Source organism: Bactrocera latifrons, unplaced genomic scaffold (assembly GCF_001853355.1).
Source record: "Bactrocera latifrons isolate USDA-ARS-PBARC rearing strain unplaced genomic scaffold, ASM185335v1 scaffold_2, whole genome shotgun sequence".
In the NCBI taxonomy this organism is placed as follows: domain Eukaryota; kingdom Metazoa; phylum Arthropoda; class Insecta; order Diptera; family Tephritidae; genus Bactrocera; species Bactrocera latifrons.
Genome location: NW_017535518.1, coordinates 51,529 through 67,267, shown reverse-complemented (window position 1 = coordinate 67,267; position 15,739 = coordinate 51,529). Strand labels below are relative to the sequence as shown.

The following is a 15,739-nucleotide window of genomic DNA, read 5'->3' as shown; positions in this document are numbered from 1 at the left end:
AATTAAAAAATTGCGATTACTAGAAATTTGTGGATTTTTAGAATTTAGTATCTTATATTTATTTTTAATTAATAGCACTGAATTTGTATTTGTTTTGCTTAAGTATTGTCAACCTCACATATGTTCTTATTTATTCTCAAATAATCTGACTCAAAAAATCGAATAAAGTCACTTCAATGGACTTATTTCGCTTGAATAGTCTCAATTCAACTCAGTTGACTTACTTTTTATTTAGTCCAAGATAATCTTAAATCGGATTTCAAAAATTTAAAAAGTCACCTAAATTGACTTTGAATCTTTTTTGCATAAATAATCTTAATTCCGCTTAGTTCATAGAAAAATAATTTAATCTAAAATAAACTGATTTGAAAAATCTGCAAATTTTTTCAGTACAATTCACTTAATTTTAATTCAAAATAATTTATTTCATCTGAACTCAGCTCACCTCAACTCAACTCAATTCAACTGAACTCAACTCAACTCAACTCAACTGAACTCAACTCAACTCAACTCAACTCAACTCAATACAATTCAAAATTTATTTCAACTGAAGTCAGCTCAACTCAACTAAACTCAATACAATTCAAAATTTAAAATTTAACTGAAGTCACCTCAACTCAGTTCATCTCAACTCAACTCAATTAAAAATTTATTTCAACTGAACTCAACTCTACTCAACTAAACTCAATACAATTCAAAATTTATTTCAACTGAAGTCAGCTCAACTCAACTCAATTCAAAATATATTTCAACTGAACTCAACTAAACTCAACTCAACTCAACTCAACTGAGATCATATCAACCCAAGTAAACTCAAGTTCAAAAATCGCACATCCATTTATTAACTCTCCCTTCATTAAAACTCCACAAAATTCCACTCCACTTAAAAATTTCCCAATAACACAATTTAATTAAATGTACAATTTAATTTATTATAATTTTTATTTCAATTTCATATGGAATTTTGAATCTCAGCACCACCAAACAATCACAAATTGAGCGCTTCATATTAATATTTAGAATATCGACGGTGTTTTCTTTTAATTTCAAAACCAAAGAAATCATAGATGGGCATTGGTTTGCGCACCAACAATTTGGCCAAGTCAGCACGTAATGCTCTAACTAAATTAATATCGTAGAGATGTGTTGGTATCGGATCGCCGCGTATTATGTAATCCATCGCCTTCATTTCCCACTCAGTAAATCTCGGATCGCAACCTAGTTCAGATAATTTGGCTCTCAATGCAACTGAGCCCAGATCCGGATTGAAACTTTGCCATATGCCAGTGTTATGTTTAACGAATGGCTGGTAGAAAAGTAGTGCCTCGACTGTAGCTTTGCGTTTTTTCGTCAAGCTGCGCAAACGAAAACGCATATGGTGCAGATCGGCACGCGCATCATCGGGTAATTCTCTAACTGGTTTATTTTGGCGACGTTTTCTTTTTCTGGCTGCCTCTTCATCATCCTCTTCAAATTCACTATCCGTATCGACGCCAGGATATTTAAAAAGTGTATAATCCAGATAGTTTAGTTTGTATCTTTTAGAAAAATCATAATTTTTACGCTTCAAAACATTATTATTACGTAGATTATAGAAATCGTTGAGTTCCTTTAGCCATCGGCGTAACATTTCTCTTTCCGACTGAGTTGTCACGTCATCGCTCAAGAAACCCATCTTTTGCATTAATGTTTGTAAGAGTTCTTCTTCTTCTGACAGTGGTGGCTTGTCTAGCATGTTATTACTGAAAGGCACATGCAGGCCGATATCGCGAGTGTTCCACTCGTCGCAACATTTTTTGCCTTTGTTTGTATTGAATTTCTCTTCGAAAAGTACAGAGCGGATTGTGCGCTCGGAGAGACCGGGTATACGCGATAACTCTCGTAGCACACCACCGCCTTTCAACTTCTTTCTGCAGCGCATATGTTGTTTCAGCCATGGATGTTGTTCGCTTAGTGTTTGCCATTCTTCGGGTTTCGGGAAATTGCAAGGGCGTAACATGTTTTGAAATAAACGGAATTGCTTGATATCCACTGACTTTCTATAAAGATTTTGTTGTATTTTTTGAGTTCCTGTACGAGTAATGCTTAGTACCCTTAACTAGCGTTGAAATTCACTGTTTGGTTGCATTGAAAGGGTTTAACGAATTTAATTTTTAAGTAACGAATTTTGAACCGAAATTGTTTTGAATTCCAGATTTTTTTGTATTTTAATTTGAAGATATTACAGAAGAGTGAAATGACATTGTAAATATTGAATGGAGAAAAGAAAATTACGAGTAGTCAGGCAGTTGTTTCGTTTTTATACAAGAAAAAATGTAACAGTTCCGAAAGTTTTTCAAGGAAATAGAGTTGCCGACGTCCGAAAATAGGATAATATTCAAATTAATTCAAGCGAAAGTATTGATGCAAGTAAATTCGAGATGAAAATTGAGCTTCACTTCTTCTACTCCGAATTTTCGTACCAACGGGGCAGCGAAATTTCAAAGCCCGTTGGAATTGTAGAAGTTCTTTGTTTCGAAACTTTCAAGTTTAAGTTAGATTAGATGACTGATCCCTTGGCAAGGCGGAAGATTACACTTAGACTGTTAAGTACAGTGCTTTGTGAAGCCATATGAAAAACTGCTATAGGTGGATATCCTGGATGTCTAAAAATATGAGATCCAAGCTGTTCTTGCCTTGATCTGACTAAAGCGAAGTAATCGAGGAGGAAGTGTTGAGATGAATCTATTTGATCATCTTCCCAAAAGTAATTGCAACACGCCTTCGGTGCGATCTTCAATCTTATTGCATGAGTCCGGACAGTGTGCAGTTAGAACTCCTACAACAATTGAAATCTGGACCTTGCTGAGGACGAAGAGTTCCGTAGACCTTTTACAATTTACCTTGGTCTAGAAGGACATTGTGACTGCACAGTTAACCAACGCTTGATGACCCAATCTGAGGACCATTAGTCTAGTACTGATCCACAAGAAGCCAACAGAGCTCCTATCCGTTTACATTCTGCATTTAGTGGGTACCTGTTCTAAAAAGCTCATCATAGAGAAGAGTTTAGACGTCATTTCACTAGTCCTGAGCGCAAAGTCAGCGTACTCAAGGCTAGTATCGCTGCCCAACTAGCGGAGTGGGCAGTCACCACCTTGAAGGAGGCAGCGCTGCGTAATACTAGATCACTGCCAACTTTACGGCAGTCACCTTGGCTTGGAAAACGCTGCAGTGGTTAAGAAGCTTAAAACTTGGGGCTGATATCAAGTTTCCGATAGTGTACTCCTCCACCAACCCACCACGAAAGCTGAGAACCATCTCTAAAAAACTCAAAGCTTCTCTCCCAAAGTGGTAGTCCAAGTATTTCCGAAGGAACTTAAAATGTGCGAGAATTTCTCTCGAAACGACATTTAAAACAACCAGGAAATATGAAGGGATATCAAAACAATCAGCTAAGCAGGAGAACTGCTTCAGAGATATCGGAGACCCTACGATGGGATATCGAAGTCAAAAGAAAGAAGAAATAAATCCATAGTAAGATTGACGTTGAAACTCATACCGAAGCAAGCCAAACACATATGGTAATATGTCAATAACGATATGGATTACCAGAAGCCCGATAAAGTTGGAACAATTCAAAAAAGGTAAATGTAAATAGATTTTCCGTTTCACAAATCGGACTTTCACTCAACACTGGTGTTTGAAACGAACGCATAAGTACTTTGCAACATAAGGCTGAAAACGCAATTGTAAACTGAAAACAAAAAAAGTAAAAAAACAAAATCCGTCTAAAAATACGCGCGCGAGGCATTCAACCAAGAAGAAGCTCATGTACTTTCTATAAAATATTAATTTGCGTGAATTGTTATGAGGAAGATAATAAAAATTAATAACAAGAACAGCAGCAGCAACAACAATTTGATTCATTCACGCATGACAAATGAAAGCGAAATAAACACGAAAGTATTGTTGTACTCGGTATGTTGATAGCAGACCTTTTTTATGGAGTGTGACAATTGCTGAGCAATAAAAATAACTCGCCTCGGTAAAGATTAAAAGCTTGTAAATATAAATAACTAAGATTAAGAAATTAAAAAATTTGTTTCGGAGAAATTCCGCTTTAAACCGCAACAGATTTTATCTTTGGAATAGAAATGTCATAATTAAAAAAAAAAAGGCATTTTCCCGTCCAGATTTGGTAAAAATTAAGCGCTAGACTAAGAGAGATAGCTGACTATAGAACGAGTGTTGAAAAATTGTGTCCACTGTCAAAAGGCAGCCTACTAAAATTACAAGATTCCATTCTGACACAGCTCAAAGAATCATACTATATTTTGACAGGATTTATTTCCAAAGCTCAGACCGGCCAAAATGCGATAATTAAAGAGAACTTTCTCGAAGTCCAAAATATTTCAATATTCTGATTAAACATCGAAACAAAACTATTTGTATAACTGTTCCTAAGATTTCTTAAAGTTCACTAAATTTCACGAAGAGCATATGAATTTTCGAAGTCTAAAATATTTCAATATTCCGATTAAACATCGAAATACGTTGTTTTTATAACTTTTCTTGAGATCGCTTAAAGTTCAGCAAATTTGGACAACTCCTCGGGTCAATAAATGAATAAACGAAGTAAAAATTTTAGAATTATTGAGAACTCAGTCTAAATATAAAAGCTGTATACAACATGATAAGAGATTCGAAAATCAGTACTACTCGTTTCTAAGATAGAGATAGAACTAAAGACCTTCTGGATCAACTTTATCACCTTAACGTCTGATCAAATATGACCCGAACTGAAAAAAAAAATGTATTTTATTTTTAACTTAGTGCAAATCATCCTTATCAGAATGGACTCCTGAGGCAAGCATGCCAAACGCAATGTTGTTAGGGTCCGCAGAAATCTTAAGCATCTCTTTTGCGACCGCTACTCGCCGTCGTTTGAAACAAAATTCAGATTTTTTTTTACTAATCCAGCACTGCCGCGCTTCATACCCAAAACATTAACTGAAATGTGTTGAGTTGATTCATAAGAGTTGCGGATATGGATCCTTTGCGACTTTTGACACTAAAAAAGGTGGATAATCAACGTAGAAGTGAAGTTTTCGATGAATTTACGGCCCTTCCTAAATGCTTTGTGCTTTTATTCCTGATACAGTAAGCTCCCTAAAACACCAAATTTCAAGCAAATTCGTTGTGTGATTTCAATCTGCACCAACCTAGGCAAACATATTTTTTATTGATACAGTCCGGTTCATTTTTGATCATATGCTGGGCAGGTAAGTTATATTCTCACCTTCCCTTGCTTCATTTCAGTCGATTTAATTCATTATATGTGCCCTGGTCTACGGAAAGGGGGCTTAGGTGACAAAAAATCAATTTTCACTTTTTAGTTGATTCGGATGGAAGATGAGATTAACAGCTGTATCCCAGAAAACTAGTTTTCGCACGTTAGCTCCCTTTTCGTAGACCAGGTCACATATGCAAATTTGTTGATCTGTACCAACCTAGTAAACACAATTTTTATCGATCCAGTCCGGGTCATATTTGATCATATGGTTGGTTAGGCTTGTATTGGGAAGCAAACGTATTTTCCCATCTTCTCTTGTCTCATTTCAGTACATTTATTTTATTATATGGGAATTTCAAGAGAAGCGAGTCTAGAATCTCTGGATTTATAAAAATGAGGTTACTCCGTTGTCATTTCTTTTTATGATAATAATAAGAAAGTTGCTAATAAAGAAGAAAAAACTTTAGATCACTTGACAGAATAATGGATGGAGCAGTGAGTAAGATTACGAAAAATATTAATTTTAGAACAGATTTTTAAATTCATTTCTAGAAGTAAACTGATTGCTCGAAAGTAGAGGAATATAGTATATTGTCTTATTGATAACATTTTTTAGTAATTCCCAAATCAGTACTAAATGAATGAGAGTCGATACTAAAAAGCACACATTTTCTGACACTTTCGCTGGCTGAGTAAGGGACTGAGAACAAAGCGCATGCTTTTTATTCACACATTCATCACTCCAATAATAATTTAGGTCGTTAAAAATTAAATTCTTTTAACAATGTGGTTTTTAAATGTCGACATATATATATATGTATGAATATATTTAGGCATATGTTTCCAAACCAACAACAAACCGGGTCAGTGGCCACTGCAATACAGTTAGTCTGTAAACACTTGGCAATAAATTACGCTTCTTTTCATTTAAAATATTTTTTTATTTTTTTGTCCAGCTGCTGCCGCCTCTTTGTAAGAATCCACACGCCTGCCTCGGTCTGTGGATTACTGTCAAACTTTGACGGTTTGCTTTAAATTATTGCGGTAATTATGTTGTATTTAATACAAAAATATACATACATACATACATATACATAATATATATTCATACATAGTTTAGCTTTCTGTTTTTTAATGTACAGCACGTGACGGATGTGACGATGCCGTGACGCGCCAATGACGCCGCGTTGTGCAAAGGCAGCATTTGCGAAGAAAAATGTACATAAATAATTAAAATTAAAATAAAACAAAAATAAAAAATAATAAAAAGTACGAAATAATTTAAACAATGGCGGTATAATTAGCCGGTGATATCATTAACGGTAACGTGCTACTGTTCAAGCGTAAAGTAGTACAACAAAAACAATAAGCCGTAAGCGAAATTAAAGAAAGCGAAATTAATGCTCGCTGATTAGTCGCTAATTTCGCGAGTACTTTCGAAATGTAAACACTTTTACCACAAAAAGTGACAAAATAGCGTTTGTAGTTTGACTTTGAATTTTTTTTTTCTTTTTTTTTTTTTTTTTGCTAAAATCTGCTGTAAAACGCGTTAATTTTTTTTTTTTATTTTATTACTAATTACAACTGGATTTGCTTTCAAGTTACTTTTGTTTGCATTTGAAAAGGGAAACTGTTCTTCACATCTTGGTCACCATTCATTAAAAATCGAAAAACGAATCCCTTAACAGATAAGTAAGAAGAGAAATCTCTCTAAATCTAAAAATAATGCAGTAAAACGGAATATCTGAAGCCAAAGCTGTTCATATAAATGTAAACAGAGTAACCTAAAAGCTTGTAGAGTATATCTAAGTCGACAGATCATCTTCCGCGTTTCCAGGGTAAAGATGTTTTTTAGAAATGAGCACACTACCTGAGTTCAAAAACAAACCCGTACAGTAAAGATCTTTGATGTAAAAATTGTTTATAAAGAGTGTTTCAAAGTTTAAATCCCACCACAAGGGTAGTCTTAAAATCGAATATAGGTGTGGGGGGTCGTAGTGACAAGAAACCAATAAAACCAATAAAATGCTTCCCGGGTTTCGTTAAGGAGTCTATCAAACAATCACCAATCTATATGGAGTAAAGTCTGCCGATTGTTCGAAAATTCGGAAATCAAATGCTATCAATATAAATCTTTGATTCCCATAAACAGATATATCTATAGTGGGAGAATCAGTTTATAATCTAATGATCTAGAACCCTATTTCATAAGTAGATAGTAAAAATCTGTCGAATCTTCCCTCCATTAAAAAAATAATATTAAAAACCACCACGAGGTTAAAAGAATATTGATGACATTTCTGATATGAAGAAGTTTTTTTTTAGTCAAAAGAATTATATTTGTGATAAAAAAAATAGACTCATTAAGAGATCGCTACCAAGCAGCCAAATGAACGGCAAAGTCGAATATCCATAACGCCAAGGTAATCTCTGTATTTGGTGGGATCAGAAAGGCATGTTGTACTTTAATATTAAACATATTATGTACTTCTAAAATCAGGTGAAATCATTAATGAGGAACGCTACCTATATGAAGTTATCAAACTAAATCGAGCTATTGCCGAATAACGCTCGTAATTTTCGACTAGATACCAGGCAATAATTTCCCAACATGCCAACGCTCGGCCGCATGTTGCTAGACCAAGACAAGTAGTTGTAAAATGGCGATAGAAAAGGTTTGCCCGACCGCCCTTAAAGCCTAAACCTTACCCCTTTTGTTTACAATTTGTTCCGGTCGATGCAGGACAATATCAATGAAAGATGTGAAAAATAATATGTAATATCGGAACAGGGTATCAAAAATTGGCTTGATTCATTCTTGGCCGCCAAACGGGCGTAGTTCATTTCAGATGTTAACCACAAATTGCCAGAAACATAGAGAAATGTTGACTGAAAACGGGTTCAACGGAGCGGTAATTTCAGTTTGGGGAATAAGACAAAATCTCACGGAGCCAAATCTGGTGAATACGGTGGTTGATCGATGGTATTCATAGCATCTTTAGCATTAAATTCGATCACAATCATGGCTCAATGCGATTCATGGACTTTACACGATGATAACAGTCCATGAATTGTTCTTCCACCGTTTTCGACGTATTTTCTCACACAAACGCCTCATACGGCCGAACATAACTTCTTATTTACCGTCTGTCCCTCCGGATGAGCCATGAATATCGATGATGATGATGACGATCGGAATTCGCACCAAACAGACTTGTTTACGTTACTCTTTTTGAAAAAAATTTAACTTTATCGGGACTAATCGAGCAAGAACGCGTTTTATACCCAAAATATCCAACAAAATCATTCGAACGGACTCGAGTGAAATGTTCGATCTCTAACACTTGCTCCATCTCTCTAATACCACATTATCCACTTTTTTTTTTATAAGGGACGTGTTTTCAACGATCTCTCGACCGTCTTTGAAGGCTTTATACCATATATAGGCTGGTGTTTTGGTAAAACTGAGTCACCGTAAACTTTATCCAACATTCGCAATGACTCCGCACAAGAAATTTAGATAGAAACACAAAGTTGGAAAAAATGCGTTCAATATTTTTTGCATTAAGAAGCTGCTGTAAACAGCTAATATTGAGGATAGTAATTAAGGACAGTCCTACCAACTTAGCATAATACATTTTCTTGAAACATCTTACATCTGGGGAATTTTATTACAATTTCCGGGTGTTTTTTTGTCACAATGTATAATTTGTGCTGAAAGTTTTAATTGAAATATCTTCAAAATCATAAGTAGTAATTTGAAAAATATATATATTTTGCAAAAATAAAGCGACGGAACCTTCAGTTTTTATCACGAAAGTATTAGAACTTTATTGCAAAACCTCCACATATTTGAACCATACACTTTTTTCAAATTGTGCTTTGAGCGGAAATACAATCATGGAGCATTTTTCTTTTATTTTTGTGGTTCTTATTTATCTTTATACGCTTGATTAGGCAAAGTAAGCTTTGTTAAGTTACCGAAATTTTATTTTATTTTTTTCCACAAAAAATACACAAAACAGAAATTTATTAACTTATATACATACATATAATTTACTATAAATACATATGTTTGGTATATACATATACATATATGATGATATGATCGAAAGTATACATATGTTATATATTTGCTCTGTTTCATATTTTTAACTCAAGCAATACTCTGCCATGGCCTTGGCCGCTTCCTTTGTTCAATGTTATAAGAAAGTCGAGTATGTGTATGGGTCGTGAGCAAGTTTTATGATATTTATTCTTACGTTATATGTATGTATATTTTTTATATATACAGTTGGAATTGATTCTTGAAGTTGAAATAAAAATGAGTTATTTAAACAATGTCTCAATGGCTTAGAAATTGAAAAAAAAAAACAAATGTTTTAATGTTATGTTGGTTATTTTTACGTAATGCTACTTATTTGTCGCTTGATATATATTTTACATATGGTGAAATCATATCAGTTAGACCAGACTTATTCACTTCTAAAGCACTACAAATACACCGATCTAGCGTAAAACTACGCAAGCTGAGTCTTTTTTGTATAGCAAAATGTATTTAACCATATAGCATTAGCTATAGATTGCAATGTTTTACCAAGGACGGAAGAATTATTGTACACATGATCTCAATATGATTTGGTGGCACAAAGGTGCTTCGAAGACGAGAAAAAGCAAGAACAGCAATATAGAATAAAGATACTATTATAAAACACAAAATAAAGGAAACCCACATTATCATTATCAAGCGTCGCAGAACTGCTTATATTGCATATTTTTCTTTGCAGAGTACAATGATTCAACGTTGAATCGCGATGAAGAATTGGTTAGAATAACAATTTCGGGTTGTATAGTCGGCAAATAAAGTTTTATTGCAGCTAAATATTCTAAAGACTAAGTATAGGTGAACCCATATAACTGAATTGTAACCTTAAAGGGGGAAACGTGGTATGAGATCCTAAAAAAGACGATATTAAGAGTAAGTTAAAAAGGGTATATTTATGCCTATATTAAGAATAAATAGTAAAATTTTTCGCACAAAATGACATTCACTGCTGGAGTGAAACCGTTCTTCTAGGTTTTCCGCTTAAATAAGTTGCATATAGATTTTCATATAATTTGCACCAAGCTATAAGGAAAGATATCTCCAAAACAACTCAATTGAATCGCGATACAACAGACTAATGAACACACCGGCGACAAGCTAAGCGAAATTATACAAGAAAATACCCATAAAATGTAACACCAACTTAGAACAAGTCGACGAAGGAAGGCGCAAAATTCACAGAACATTAAAACGATGATAACAATTATAGCAACAAGAAAAGAAATGTCAATACACTTATTACAAGCCGGCTGCCAATGGCAAATGTGGCGTACATCATGATCAGAACAGAGGCGAGAACATCGACAACAATTACAACAATTGATTGTACATGAAGGTGTGAAGAAAAAGTGCGGAGCAAAAACGCATTGCTGTCAAGTCTTGCGTTATTCATTCATTCAATCAGTCAGCCACTTGGAAATAACGAGCGTAACAGATAAACAGCGCAAGCGAGCGAGTGCAGTGGAGTAGAGTGGAAGCGAGAGATGGCGAAGAAAAGTACAACGTTGAAGCACGTTTGCTGTAGAGACTTTTTAGGTATGTGGATATGTATGTGTGCTTGTAATGCGTAACGGAATGTTGACGTCAAGAGCTGCGCAAACAAAATTGTACAATTTCGCTCAAAAACTTTAGTAAATATTAATAAAGATGTTATTGACCGTGAGTTGTGGCAAACAGCACAGACTAAAGTACACACACACACACACACAAATATAAATACGTGGGAAAACAAAAAAAATGCGCAAAATTTGCAGCGAAGATTTAATTTTTCATTAAGACAAAGCTGCCACCGATATTCGGTCGCTTTAACGCATTAACGTCAGTTTAGCGCATCGGAATTCGTCAATCAGACAAGGCTTCGTGCACACTTGAGTGCGTATGAATGAGTATGAGTGAATGAGTGCGTTGAGTTGGCTTACTTTTCGGTTTCTAGTGAGTGATGTGCGCAAATTAACAGTGTTTACTTGGGAGTGACTGCCAATTGATGGGTTGAACAATACTTTAAGTAAATTCCAAGTATAATTTGCTTTGTTTATGCGCATTTGTGTGTGTGCCTGTGTGTGTGGTAGAAACTATGCAGCTTCAGTGGCGTTGAACTCAATAAGTGAAATATGAAAAAATATGCAAAAAATATAATAATTTGTATTTAATTATATACACGATAATGTATGTATGCACGTAAAGTCATGGGTTACCCTTTCATTAACGGATTTATTTGTTTTTTCGAAAATATTATTTCTTGCAAAAATAAATTAATAAAAAACAATAAAAAATGTTAACTGCGCCCTTCACAAATAAAAAAAGTTTCCATACCAGAACGTGACCGTTCAGTTTGGTCTGATTTGGAAAATTTCTTGAGAGATTATAGCACCGTCTTGGATAATATGCTCGTGCCTGCCAGGTTTTTCAATAAATATGAAAATGCGTTCCTTTTCGTACACTGAACAAGTGGAACGAGCAGATTACTTCGTTTACTGAACAACTGAAACGGGGGATCATTTAGAAAAATGAACAATCTGAACACTTTGTTTCAGATATTAATTGTAAACGTCAGATTATTTTCGTAAATTCAAAACGATGTTCTTCAAATTTTGTTATGATATCTCATCAAATAAAAAAGTTTTTCATACAAGAACTTGATATTGATTGATTACTTTGTATGACTGCTATAGACTAGAGTGGTGGAATCGGAACTGTTTATACGTAGATTATCCAGAGGATAGATAGTAACTAGTTTTGTTCAAAGCTTCTTAAAGATATTTTTTCTCATGTTTCTAAAGAAGTATAAATTTTCAGTAGTCAAAATTCAAAAGCAGCCTGTGCTTGTTCTTTTCAAAATGAGTTCTAAACCATTAAATACTCAGAGGAGGGGTTTGTTAACTTAGAAGAAAAATCAATCTCGTGATCTCGTTCGTTCTAACAGCCCGTATTTTATTGGGTAGTCGAAAAATATATGGAAAAAATTATGCAATACTATTGGAAAAAATAGTATTATTGTTATTGCTGTATAATAATTTAAAACTATAAACAAAATTAGTAATAAAACATTAATTGTCCATGATCGATATGGTGCACGTGAGGCATTTTTTTCTTCATTAGCTTTTGTGCCAGAAAAAAGACGCAACAACATTTTCACATTTTATCAACGCGATATCGCTGGCTCATTAAAAATACGTGTCATAAAACTATTACTTGCGAAAAGTTAAAGAGAACAAGAAATGTTTAATAAGAATTGGAGCGGCTTATTTTTAGAGCCATAACTGTTGATAAATTGGCGAACTAAGCAGAGCAGAAAAAGGGGAAAAAGAAAAGAAATAAATCATGCTGACTAGCTAAAACTAAAAATGGAGTTCAATAAAATATAAATATTAAAAAAATAAGAAAAAATTATGAAGCCGCGGTTATCGGACCAGCATAGAGCAGTATAGCAGCTGCCATGCAAGCTGAAAAAAAAACTCACGTTATTGCATGGAAAACCTTTAAACGATATCTTGACGAAACTACTTACTAATTATGATTATAGAAATTTCTCCAATTAAAAAACAAAATGTTCGATGTCGATTATAAAAACAAATATTTTTAACAACGCAGAGGCCAAACAAATTGAATAAAAAAATGATAAAATAATTTTAAAAATTGTGAAATTCGTTTTCGAAATTTCCAAATAATTTTGTGTAATTCGATTTCGAAGATAATTTCGAAAATGAGATATAAAGAAATAATTAGATTTCAAAATTACAAAAACTCGAAAACTAAAACAATAATTTGATGTCAACAATATTTTCGAAAATAAACTGGAAACTAAAAAAATAATTCGATTTCGAAAATAACTCAAATAATTTCAAAATTAAAAAAGTGAAACCTAAAAGTACAATTCGAATTCGAAATTTCGAAAATAATTTCGAAAGTGAGATATACGGGTAATAACTCGATTTCCAAATTACAAAAATTGGGAAAATAAAACTACTAAACCAAATATGAAAACTAAAAAAATAATTCGATTTCGAAATCAAAAATATTCGAAAACTAAAACAATTATTTGGTTTTATACTATAAGAAATGCGTCCGTGAAGGATATTAACGCTTCGGTGCAGTTAAAGTTAACAATTTTTCTTGTTTTTAAATAATAATAATTTTTCTCCTTTCTTTCTCAACTAATATAATTTACATATGTAATGACTAAAAATAGATTGCCACACCGAGTGGCTTGTGAGCACGTGTACTGAATCATTACCGCTTATTGACCCAGCAGTGGATAACAGTAAACAGCAAACGGCGTATGCGACCACATGCGAAGCCGCAAACACGCGCACGCAACAAAAGAGGACACAAAGAAAGGAATAAAAAAATGATTAAGAATCAAAAAAAAAAAACTGAAGAAAACCCGACAAATGTGCGTTTATAGCGCGGAAAGGCTAACACAAAGCATTAGTAAGCAAAATGCAGACAATTTATTATTTGGCACGACAAGTTGGCGGCGCAGAGAAAACAAGCACAAAGCAAAAACCAAAAAAAAATTTAAAAACGTTGCCTACATGTAGGCGTTTTGGCGCTAACAACTGAAAGTTGTACAGTTTTGGTGAAAACTTTACGAAACGCGGAAGTAACGGTACACTATGTGAACATTGTATTTATGTACATATCCTTTGTGGTTGAGCACACAATTCCCAACCGAAATGGCGTGATGATATTCGAAGCCGAACTTTTTTGATTTGCAAACATGCGCAATGCTAAAAATAGACATTATGGTATTATAATGTAAATACAGGGTGTGTGTGTGTAAACGAAGTGTGTAGTATATAGGTTCATACATATTTAAAATAGGCAACTGGAAGTGGTACAAAGCACGCACTTAATATAAATATTTTTTTCAATTTGTTACTTTTTCCTTTTCTCTCCTTTATTTGCATTCATTTCGAGCAGACACACCCACAAAGCATAAAATAGAAAGCGAGCTAAACTAGTTGGCAAACTATGTAGTGGAATTGCCATTTTCTGACGCTGCAACACGCTCCTTCAATTTTTTTGTACCTTTTCCAACACTTTTCTCGCATTTTTTTATTTTTTCATATTATTTTTCGGTTATCAAACCGCGTTTGTTCCTGGTTTTTGTATTTTTACTTTAGTACTCCTTTTTGGCGATAGCTTCGAAAAGGCAAACCCTTGAAGTAGTTCACAGACTAAAGTAGCTGAAAAAAACAAAAAAAAAAAACACAAAAAAAAAAAAAATAAACTAAAAATAAACTGATACAGCTGTCAGCAAGGCGAAATGTGAGTAGCGGAAATTTTCACGTTTTTTCTGGTGAATAGTGCAATAGTTCATTCAACTTTCGAACTACTTTTCGGAAAGGCTAATTTTTCTACTTGTTATTATTGTTGTTGCGGCACTTACCCTTCGGCGCCAGACATTCTAAAGCGTTAGCTGAAATAGTAATACACTTTTGATGCAGGTTTTGAGACTCACCTAGAAAGAGAATAAAAGAGAATGTTGAATGTTGGCAAATTAGTGGATATGAGAGATAAGAGTGCAATATGAGTTTGACATAGGTCAATATAACATAAAAAGGTTCTGTTGAGCATTCATAACATATTATAGTGTGCATTACAGAGATTTAAAAAAAAAAAACGATAAAATCAAAATTATTGCAAATACTTTTGCACGTAGATATGTTTAACAACGAAGAGGCAAAATTAATTTAAAAAATTATATAATTCGATTTCGAAAATAGTTTCGAAATTACAAAAATTCAACCAACAAGTAATACTTATGAAGTTGTTTCAGTTGAGAGTTTAATCTTCGAAAACTCAGTTTATTAATAAATTTGTGGAAAATTAGTTAATAATTAAAAATTAAATATAATTCCAAAATAACTCAAGTAGCTTCGAAATTATAAAAAACTTGAAAACAAAAAATAAAATTCGATTTCGAATCTAAATTTCGGAATTGAAAATATTAAAAAACTAAAACAAGTATTTGATTTGAACAATAATTTCGAAATTAAAAAAGTGAAAGCTAAAAAAATATCTCGATTTTGATTTTTCTAAAATTAGTCAAACAATTTCGAAATCAAAAAAAAAAAAAAGAAACCTCAGAACAAAACGATTTCGAAATTTTAAATAAATAATAATTTGAAGTCAACAATTTTTCATACTTACCAAAATAAACTGAAAACTAAAAAATAATTCCAAATTAAAAATCTTGGAAAACTAAAACTAATGCAAAAAGAATAATTCGATTTCAACATTAAAAAGATGAGAACAAACAATAATTTGATGTCAACAATATCCTTGTAATTACCAAAATAAACTGCAAACTAAAAAATGATTTTAATGCGATTTTTCGAAAATATCTCAAATAA

At 33.4% G+C, this 15,739-nt stretch overlaps 1 protein-coding gene across 7 annotated transcripts in view; it reads right to left on the bottom strand.

Moving 5' to 3' along the window:
- LOC108967875 (protein FAM102B) overlaps positions 1-15,739 on the bottom strand; it is a 191,359-nt gene that overhangs the window by 132,995 nt on the left and 42,625 nt on the right. For 2 of the 7 annotated variants that reach the window (XM_018931523.1, XM_018931520.1), the window contains exon 1: positions 14,773-14,848. The exons of the other annotated variants lie outside the window; for them this stretch is intronic. The gene's annotated coding sequence lies outside the window, so the exon portion shown is untranslated. Of the gene's footprint in view, positions 1-14,772; positions 14,849-15,739 lie in introns of those variants that run through there. 7 annotated transcript variants of the gene reach the window in all.